Here is a 9,987-nt window from a genome sequence, read left to right on the forward strand (position 1 = left end):
ACGTGTTCCAAGGGCTACAAGTGGGAGTTTTATGCGCAAGCGTTGCTATAAAAACCGAGCGCTTGCAGACGCTCATTGGTTCTTAGACTGGCCAAGCGCATGTTTGAGAATAACACGCCCCTAATGACGCTCGTTACTGCTCTATGATATACAACTCATAATCGTGGTATAGAGAAGCTGTATTAAGCACACTGTATAGAGAATGCCACTGTAGAACCCATATTAGTCCAGATAAATAGCCAGTAAATGTTAATTCATGGGTATTGATGTTCCTTAATGTAACTCATACATGGCTAAACTGGTACAATCTCATAGGTAATACTACGTGCCTTATATAATAAGTCAGGTTTAGTGATATTAAGTTCTAGTTGATCGTAATGGTGTATATAGATCTAACACTATTTGCAATTTAACATCAGAAATAAGACAAAAGAGATTAAAAACCACGTAACACACATATTCCTGATTACCTTGTGCTGGTGCGTTACTTTTCCATAGCGCACCCCCTTGATACCAAGCTCTTTCCCATATTCATCTCCAAACCAGGAGCTCTATGTGTGGGGAGGTCTGTGCAGGTTCTTGTAGGAGATTATCCTGTGGTACTGCAACGCACAAGGTTCTGTTCTTCCTCGTTTCTCACACAATTTACAAACCTAAAATTGGGACAGTTAGTGAGGTCTCAAAGTAATGTCTATTTTATAAAGGAAGAGCTGAAAAAAAATACAAGTTGATAATAATGTGACTTGTCTTTTCTTTCTTCTCTACAGTTTTTGAGAACAGAAGTTAATGGAGGAGCAATGTAAGAGCAATGTATATACAATGGCTCACTTGTATGTAGCCACAGTTTGATTGAATGGGAGCCACCGGCCACACCAGTGACTACTTTCTTATTACAGGCAGTCCTCGGTTATCCGACACAATGCGTTACTCAAAATGGCGTTGGATAGCGAAACGTCTTAAAGCGAAACACGATTTCCCATAGGAACGCTGTTTAAATGAAAGGTTCCGTTCCTGAAGACATTTTTAACACTAAACTACACCAAATATTTTATGCAGGCAATAAAATACGCAGCACATACAAATTATATAGTGTATATACTGTATTATATATAAAATATAATATATTATATAGTATTATATAATATAATATATATTATATACACATAAATAACTTTGCAAAGCGTTATAAGAGTGTTGGATAAGCCGTTTTGGCGTTGTAAAAATGAACATAGGTATGCATTGCATAGCGTTGGATAAGCCATTCGGGTTAAAGCGAAGCGTTGTAAAACGAGGACTGCCTGTACTTAAAAATAAATAAAAACACAGTTTTAATTAAAAAGTCCCGACAAGATGACACAACTGACACAAAGGTGAGTTTTCTTCCAGTGGAACTAAACAGAAAGTGGGGTTGATGTAACAAGGTGTTGTAGCAGGAATGTGTTCCATTAGCAACCTGAGCTTATAACATGCCCTGGACTGATTTGGAAACTGGACTATAGAAAAAGCCTTGAGCCACAGTCTAATGAGGTAACAATGTCAGTTTGGGTTTCAACCCCCCCCCCCCCACCCCCAGCCATGCACATCCCATCGCTCCACATAGACCACAGATCGCGGACCCGTGCACGAGCCATCAGGCAGTCAGACAAGCCTGCAGCATTGACCACTGGGGCCGTAGCCCAAGGCCGAGCTCGCACTGACCTGCTACGGCCGCGCTCTCCCATGCGCGCCTCTGCCGCGGGTTCCTGCAGCCCAGAGATCTGTGCTCAAGGTGCAGGAGTATGGTCGTGGCAGACAGTTGCGGGTGCCGTCCCCCGTTCTCCCCCTTTTTATTATTATACTCTGTGACCTGTGTGCGGAGAGCGGGGACTGGAGAGCGGGGACCGGAGAGCCGAGGGGGGTGGGGGGGGGGATGCTGTGTAAACAAACACAAAAGAAAAGCATAATTGTGCGTGTGTGTGTGTGGCTGGAGCAGGGAGCTGCCGAGTCTCTGTTCACTTTCAGCAGCCAGTGAGGGGAGAGGTGCAAAGAGCTGCTGTGATCACATGCTCATTCCCATTTACTTGAGTGGCGGTTAAAGTGCAATTGAGGCTATTGCACTTTAGTGAATCTGCAGATCAGTACCTGAGAAGCAAATAAAGGGTGTGGGAGGAAGGGGGATACAGAACACAAACAGCAATAGAAACACAGTAAGAGAAACCATGTGAGACGGGTAACTCTTCTCCTGAGGGGTATTGAGGAAATTATTAACAAGCTGTTTGGGGGATAAATAAATGAATATTTCTGTTTCTTCAGTAGTTTCGGGAGGTTTTGCAAGGATTTGGAAAGACAATAAGTGATGGTAATGGTCACAGAGTAATAGTCTGGAGAATATAGATTTGGCATTAGCTGCCCAGTAAACCAGGTAAAGTAGTGTAGGTGACAGCAACCAAAGTTATCGTAATGTCAACAGCTGCCTCTGGTTAAATAAGCTTTGAAAAGTGTGGCCCTGCGTTCCTAAAACGGGGAAAGACTTGTGTGGGGTGAAAGGAAAAGGAGAGCTTAGGATAGCTAGCAAGGAGAAAAGGCTGATTGTACAATCTCTTATGGGTTTGTAATCTCAGGATTTATTTAGACTGAAGCAGAGTAGAAAATGGTATTTAAAGGGGCAGTCCCTCCTAGGAATACGTGACCCAACAACAATGGCATATTTAATAGGTTAAATGTAGAGAATTGTCAAGTTAAAAACTTGTTTAGCAAATAAAGAAAATAACACTTCCATAGAAAACAAAGTAATTATAATGTCCTCATTAGTCAAACACATACAAGTTCCTGGAGAAATATAGAACAGGATTTCTTTCACAATACACAAATAAGTAAACAGTTATTTTAACCTTTGAGTGACGGAGGGGTCATGTGATCGCCTCCACTCATGATGACAGAACGGACGGGGAGACCCCCTCCCTTCTATCCCACGTAGTGATAGATCCGTCCTGCCCTGCAGAGGAGCACAGAATGTCATCTCCCCTAGGAAACCAGCAGGATTACTGTGACGTAGCTTTACATCATAGGGCCAGACGCGGGTGACATAGCAGCTAAACAAAAGGGCACCCAAAGGGTCAAATGGTGATTCATCCTTTCCAGGAAGTCATGTACTCGAAGTGATTTCATGTTTTCCCGCCGCCAGGTTGGATTTAAAGCAGCCGTTCAAGCTGCCCTTTAAAAAAATAACCCTCTGGTTAGCCTCTGTCTAAAAGCTGTGTTTAAAACAGCATGCATTGGCTTGAGGATCTGCTTGTGTAATACGAGCTTGAGACAAAAGTGGCACTGAGTGTCCATTTGCATGTCATTTCCCAGAATCCCTTGCCTGCAGTGGAAGCGCTGTATGCTGGGCGATAATGGGGAAAGACAGGGTTGCAGACCTGTCTAAGACATGCAAATGAACATACAGTAATATTTACAGATATATATATATATATATATGTTTCCCTTCAATATGCGCATCAATACAATCCCAACACTGACAAAAGATTACTTAAGTTGCGGATCGAGCCGTTCTCCTGTGATCAAATCGGCCAAGATTCGCTCGAGGTGTCACTAAATCACTGTGTAATGAGTCAGTGGAACATATTTATATTAATATGTGTTCCACTGACGTGTGGCTCGCTCCCGAGCCCTGGTCCTGTCTCCTGGGGCTTCTCCAGCAGCAGCAGAATCTCCCTGTCGCAGTAAGTATTGTGACTTGAATCCAGGTATATGCGAGTGGATATTCCAGAGATACAAATGAAATAGCATGAAAGTGATAGGGAAATAATCTATAGATGTACTCACACGGCATGTGTGGTACTAGGATTAAATAGTTATTGGTTTAATGAATTAAGTCAGCCCTATATAAGTATGTATTCCCAGGTCCCTTCTGCATGAACCGGACAAAGGATTACTAGATCCGAAACGCATTGTTCATGCAGAGACCTGGACCGGAAGTGTTGTCTGACTGCGTCAGGACACCGTAACAGGCGCCAGCGTCTAGGGATTGCAGTCCTGTGTACCGGGAGCACACTGCACCAGAGAACGTGAGGCTGGCGTCGTGGTCCTGGAGCAGCTATCCATATGCAAGTTCTAATGTTATACACTTTTATCTTTAATAAATCCTTTTTAAACCTGTGTGTGTGGCGCTGTCTCGCACTGTATGTGCACTGAGAGGCTGGGAGGAGGGTGGGGGGGGCCTGGGAGGGGGGTGGGGGGGGCCTGGAGGAGGGGTGGGGGGGGGCTGGGAGGAGGGTGGGGGGGCTGGGAGGAGGGGGGGGGGCTGGGAGAAGGGGGGGGCTGGGAGAAGGGGGGGGCTGGGAGGAGGGGGGGGGCTGGGAGGAGGGGGGGGCTGGGAGGAGGGGGGGGCTGGGAGGAGACGTGAGGGGGGGGCTGGGAGGAGACGTGAGGGGGGGCTGGGAGGAGACGTGAGGGGGGGGCTGGGAGGAGACGTGAGGGGGGGGCTGGGAGGAGACGTGAGGGGGGGGCTGGGAGGAGACGTGAGGGGGGGGCTGGGAGGAGACGTGAGGGGGGGGCTGGGAGGAGACGTGAGGGGGGGGCTGGGAGGAGACGTGAGGGGGGGGCTGGGAGGAGACGTGAGGGGGGGGCTGGGAGGAGACGTGAGGGGGGGGCTGGGAGGAGACGTGAGGGGGGGGCTGGGAGGAGACGTGAGGGGGGGGCTGGGAGGAGACGTGAGGGGGGGGCTGGGAGGAGACGTGAGGGGGGGGCTGGGAGGAGACGTGAGGGGGGGGCTGGGAGGAGACGTGAGGGGGGGGGCTGGGAGGAGACGTGAGGGGGGGGCTGGGAGGAGACGTGAGGGGGGGGCTGAGAGGAGACGTGAGGGGGGGGCTGGGAGGAGACGTGAGGGGGGAGCTGGGAGGAGACGTAAGAGGGCCCGGGGGAGACATGAAGGGGGCCGGGGGAGACATGAAGGGGGCCGGGGGAGACATGAAGGGGGCCGGGGGAGACATGAAGGGGGCCGGGGGAAGACGTTAAGGGGCTGGGGGAGATGATCTCCCCCCCTCCTCCTCCTAGAGAGAACCTGTTGCTATTTTTTTTTTTTAATCCCACCACTGCCCTAGGGGTACAAGCGTTATATGACGTCAGACTTCAACAAGGAAGTACTGAGGCTGTAGTGGCTGTAAATTGTGTAACCCCCTAGGGATATATATAATTGTTACTGTCATTATTGCAGTAAGGTGTATGGTCTGAGGAGAGGACGTGTCTGTCCTAAAACGCCACGTGTTTGCATATACCTGCTCTGATGCTTTGAATACAAAGTAAGTTACTTACAGAAAAGGCTCCTGTGTGCTTCCTGCACCACTTTATTTCTGCATCTTCTCTTTCCCGGAAGTGGAGACACTGACTACATCCAGGTCACAGCTCTGTGTCCTACTGCGCATGCTCACACTAAGGGGATCATGGGAGTTGTAGTTTTTAGACTTCAAAACGGATCACGTGTCACATACTGTGTAGATTAGGAACAAAACAGTAACATTTCCCAGGCACTGTGCTAGGGAAAGATAGTTTCTTCTGCATGTACAGTAGATGTGTATACTCCTCTTTATCCTTAATATATTTCTTTAAAGCTGCTTCAGTTCCTCCATTTTGGTCAATGTTGATATGAAGGAGGTAACCTGGATATGACATAACCACTGAGGCTGTAATCAGGGCCGCCAACAGAAATCATGGGGCCCGGGATAAATGAAAGGAGCAGGTGCCCACCCCCCCCCCCCCTCCCCGAACCTATTTTCTTATTGTGATACAGAAAAAAACATTACAATGCAACCTGTTTATTTTTATATTTTCAACAAAAGACACGTAACTGCCTGCCTGGGTGAATGACAGTGACTGGGTTGGTGAATGACAGTAGAATGGTGGGTGGGTGAATGACGGTGCGTGGGTGAATGACGGTGGGTGGGTGAATGACGGTGGGTGAATGACGATGGGTGGGTTAATGATGGTTTTGAATGACGGTGGGTGGGTGAATGACAGTTGGGTGAATGACAGTGGGTTTGAATGACGGTGGGTGGGTGAATGACAGTTGAATGATAGTGAGTGGGTTGGTGGGTGAATGACAGTTGAATGACAGTGGGTGGGTGAATGACAGTGGGTGGGTGGGTGAATGACAGTGAGTGGTTGGGTGGGTGAATGACAGTGAGTGGGTGGGTGAATGACAGTTGAATGACAGTGAGTGGTTGGGTGGGTGAATGACAGTGAGTGGTTGGGTGGGTGAATGACAGTAAGTGAGTGGGTGATTGACAGTTGGTGGGTGGGAGACAGTGACACTTGACAGTGACTCGGGTGGGTGACAGTGACTGGGTGGGTGACAGTGACTGGGTGGGTGACAGTGACTGGGTGGGTGGGTGTGTGGGAGACAGTGATTGGGTGGGTGGGAGACAGTGACTGGGTGGGTGGGAGATAGGGCCTGGGTGGGTGGGAGACATAACCTGGGTAGGAGGGAGACAGTGACTCTGGCTTAGACAGTGACTGGGTGGGTGGCTTAGACAGTGACTGGGTGGGTGGGTCTGCTCCCTCACACAGAGCCGCTCCCTGCTCCCTCACAGAGCCCCCCCCTGCTCCCTCACAGAGCCCCCCCCTGCTCCCTCACACAGAGCCCCACCCTGCTCCCTCACACAGAGCCCCCCTGCTCCTTCACACAGAGCCCCCTGCTCCTTCACACAGAGCCCCCCCCTGCTCCCTCGCACAGAGCCCCCCTGCCCCCTCACACAGAGCCCCCTTGTTCTCTCACACAGAGCCCCCCCTGCTCCCACACACAGAGCCCCCCCCTGCTCCCACACACAGAGCCCCCCCACTGCTCCCTCACACAGAGCCCCCCACTGCTCCCTCACACAGAGCCACCCACGCTCCACCCCCACACCCCCCCTCCGCTACTCCCCCACACAGAGCCCCACACAGAGCCCCCCTGCTCCCCACTTCCATTTGGAAAATTAGGATTTTGTTAAAAGATGGTATGAAGCTTTAGATCTATGTTCATTCAATCTTATGAGTTTAATCATTGAACAACAGAAAAAACTATTGAACATAGATAAGGAAGTGGATGAAATAAAGGAGAAACTATTGCACTTTGACAACTCAGTTGAATTTAAAGTTAGAGACAGGAAATTACAGAAGAAACATGATAAAGTAGAAAAATACATAAGCTTTATAAAAATGAAGAATTTTAGAAGAGATGAAACAGATTACAATAAGGGGGAACAGAGGAATTGGAATAAGAGCAGGAGAGATGAGCTACTGTCAGGACCGCGCCTTCGGTCCCTGCGCTCCCCAGATCACCGGCACCTCCTTACCATGGCAGCCCGCGCGGCCGCATCCTCCGCTCTTCCACCGGCACCCGTTCCAACGGCGCGCCGCCCCCGCCTTCCGGAGACACGACGGGTTTTGTCCGTGCGCGCATCTCAGTGCGTCACACTCCCGTCGCGCACGGCACGCATGCGCACTTCTTAAAGGGACAAACACCTACAATAATGCCTGGATTGATCGCAGGTGGGCTACACCCTGCCTCAGTTTATCACCACTCTGCCTACATCTGGTCCACTCCTCCCTTCTCGCCCCAATTATAGAGAGTAATTCCACCCTTGACAATTTGTATTTGTTGGTTGATAAACTTGAAAAATTACTAGTAAGTGAGACCAAACAACTATGGGATGCAATTACTTTAGAAAAATATGTGGAACAGAAACGAATCCCGCGGGATTGAGAATTTTTAAAACACCCATTACAGATTTTAATAGCGATACATTTATTTCTGAATGGAATCGCATCCTTGACAACTGTTCTTTTGAAATAATTTTCTTATTGATTTCTAAAAGGCGGGCATCCTTACAAAAGTTGGAGGAAGAAATCAACAATATGAAGGACCAAATTGAGACTTTCAAATACAATAGCGAAGTACCAGGTTTACAACAAAAGGTCAAAAATAAAATAGACAGTTTGCAAAAAGAAATCATTGGTTTCAAGCAAAAGAAATTCTTTAGGGACAAACATGACTACGAGTCTGGATGTTATAGAAATTGGAAAAAGGATACTAAAGAACAAGACACACACAGACTACAGAGGAGATACAGCCACAAAAATGGCCAATATCAGGGGTCTAACTCTAGACCCATTTTTCATAAACCGCATGAACGCTGTACTAATACAAGTACTTGGACAAAAGCAAAACGTCTAAATCACAAAAGTCATCCTCCCCTATAGCCCCCAAAACATTCCCAACAAGTCATGGGCAACAATCTACTGTATGAGTAAGTTGAATGGATGTCCCAAAAGGTCCAAAATGGAGCACAGCGTTTCAGGAACAAGTCCCTTTGTCAAAGAGACTCTTTGACAAAGGGACTTGTTCCCGAAACGTGTCAGAGTTACCCTGTACCCCTCACTTGTAATGGAAAAAACTATTTTTTAACTCCTTTTTCTGGTTTGTGGCCCCACTCCTTGCTACTGCTGTGCTCCGTTTTGGGACATCCATTCAACCTACCTTGCTGACGTGAGGCACGCATCACCCAGGGACAAGCTGCTTTATTGTTATTACTTACCTGTTCACTCCATATGGTCATGTTAGTTTTGCAGGCTGTTTTATGGGGAGGGTAGGCATGTCCATTATGGTATATATATAGGTCTGTCACCACCCCATAGACACCTATGCATTGTTTTTTCTGATCGGAGTTTAGACAAACAGGTTTCAAGAAAGTCTCACATAGCTCTGATTATAGCTGATTCCCAATGGGTGATTCACAAGTGAACATTATTACACTGATGTTATGGTGTAATTGAGCCCTGATTCTGGGACTGGTTCCCTCAAACCTTACGTAATGTATGAGTAAGGCAGGCCAACCCTCCACTTCAGTGAATTCATCTCCTCAACCGATGAGAGAAATTAACCACGTCAAAATTATATTTTACATACCAATGTAACGGTGTTTCTGGCCCGGCCTGACCCACCCAATCTCACATTGGCCCCTGTGGTCTAACCGGACCCCATTACAGTGTGAATATGCCTGATGGTGCACCTGCTGGCTACAGGACTCCTGAGTGTCCCGCATGATGGTGTGTGGGGAGAACCCGTCAGACAGGCAGCTGAGGTAGTGTGCTGAGTCTCACCTAGTTCCAGTGCAGCGCCTCCACCTCACCAGGGTCCCTGCGTCCGCAAGGGGATGATCCTGGCGAGGAACTCCTCCGTGGTGCTCCTCTCTGTACACTCATTCCAGATAGATACACGAGAGGGTTTCTGGCTGAACTCATCTTTATTGACACGGTGGGCTTAGCTGCCCTCCACAAGGAGTATCTTCAGCCGCTCATCTCGCCAGTGCTCCCTTTAGTTAGGTATGTCACCCAGATCAGGGATTCACTTATTCCCGCAGGAATCACTGTCCTGTGCCAGGTCCCTGGACACAGCCTCCCATGGAGTTACTATAACATAACTGACACTCTGATAGAACTTGAACTCCTTCCTCAGCTCTGACAAGAACTGGAACTCCTTTCTCTGCAGAACAACTACTAACAACTTTAGAACACTGTGCTGTGCCTTATGTAAGCTTCTGAGGCTGACACATCTCTGACATCACTAACCATGGAATCAGAGCATGTGACCAGTCCCAGCCATACACAGAGCACCCCACCAGGGGGTGAGGGGAAACCTCCATAATTACTGCTGGCATGCCCACACTTACCAGGCCTTACTGCCAACAGGAGAGATGACTGTAGGCATTTTACATGACCGCTACATTCTCCCCCTGGTGAATCCCATCGTCCTCGCTGGGACCTAAATTTGTATACCTCTTTCCAGGAAGCACTGTAACGGAAAACATAATTAACATCACACAAATTTCCTCATAATACAGTACACATGAATACAGTCATCCGCCAAGCCCCCCTGACCAGCAGCCACGAACCCGCGTAATGTCTCAGTACCCCCTTAATAATAGTGATCTGGGTCAGGTTTCCTCACTTCCCGGTTACCCATATCCA

At 48.4% G+C, this 9,987-nt stretch overlaps 1 protein-coding gene across 5 annotated transcripts in view; it reads right to left on the reverse strand.

Annotated features, from left to right (window-relative positions):
• The window catches only part of LOC142466675 (uncharacterized), a 27,764-nt gene extending 22,360 nt beyond the window's left edge, over positions 1 to 5,404 (reverse strand). For 3 of the 5 annotated variants that reach the window (XM_075571955.1, XM_075571957.1, XM_075571956.1), the window contains exons 1-2: positions 5,296 to 5,404; positions 471 to 653 (exon numbers count right to left, since the gene is read on the reverse strand). The gene's annotated coding sequence lies outside the window, so the exon portion shown is untranslated. The remainder of the gene's footprint in view (positions 1 to 470; positions 654 to 5,295) is intronic. The other 2 variants (XM_075571958.1, XM_075571954.1) reach the window with 1 other exon arrangement.
• Between the last annotated feature and the right edge of the window lie 4,583 nt (positions 5,405 to 9,987).

Source organism: Ascaphus truei, chromosome 15 (assembly GCF_040206685.1).
Source record: "Ascaphus truei isolate aAscTru1 chromosome 15, aAscTru1.hap1, whole genome shotgun sequence".
In the NCBI taxonomy this organism is placed as follows: Eukaryota; Metazoa; Chordata; class Amphibia; order Anura; family Ascaphidae; genus Ascaphus; species Ascaphus truei.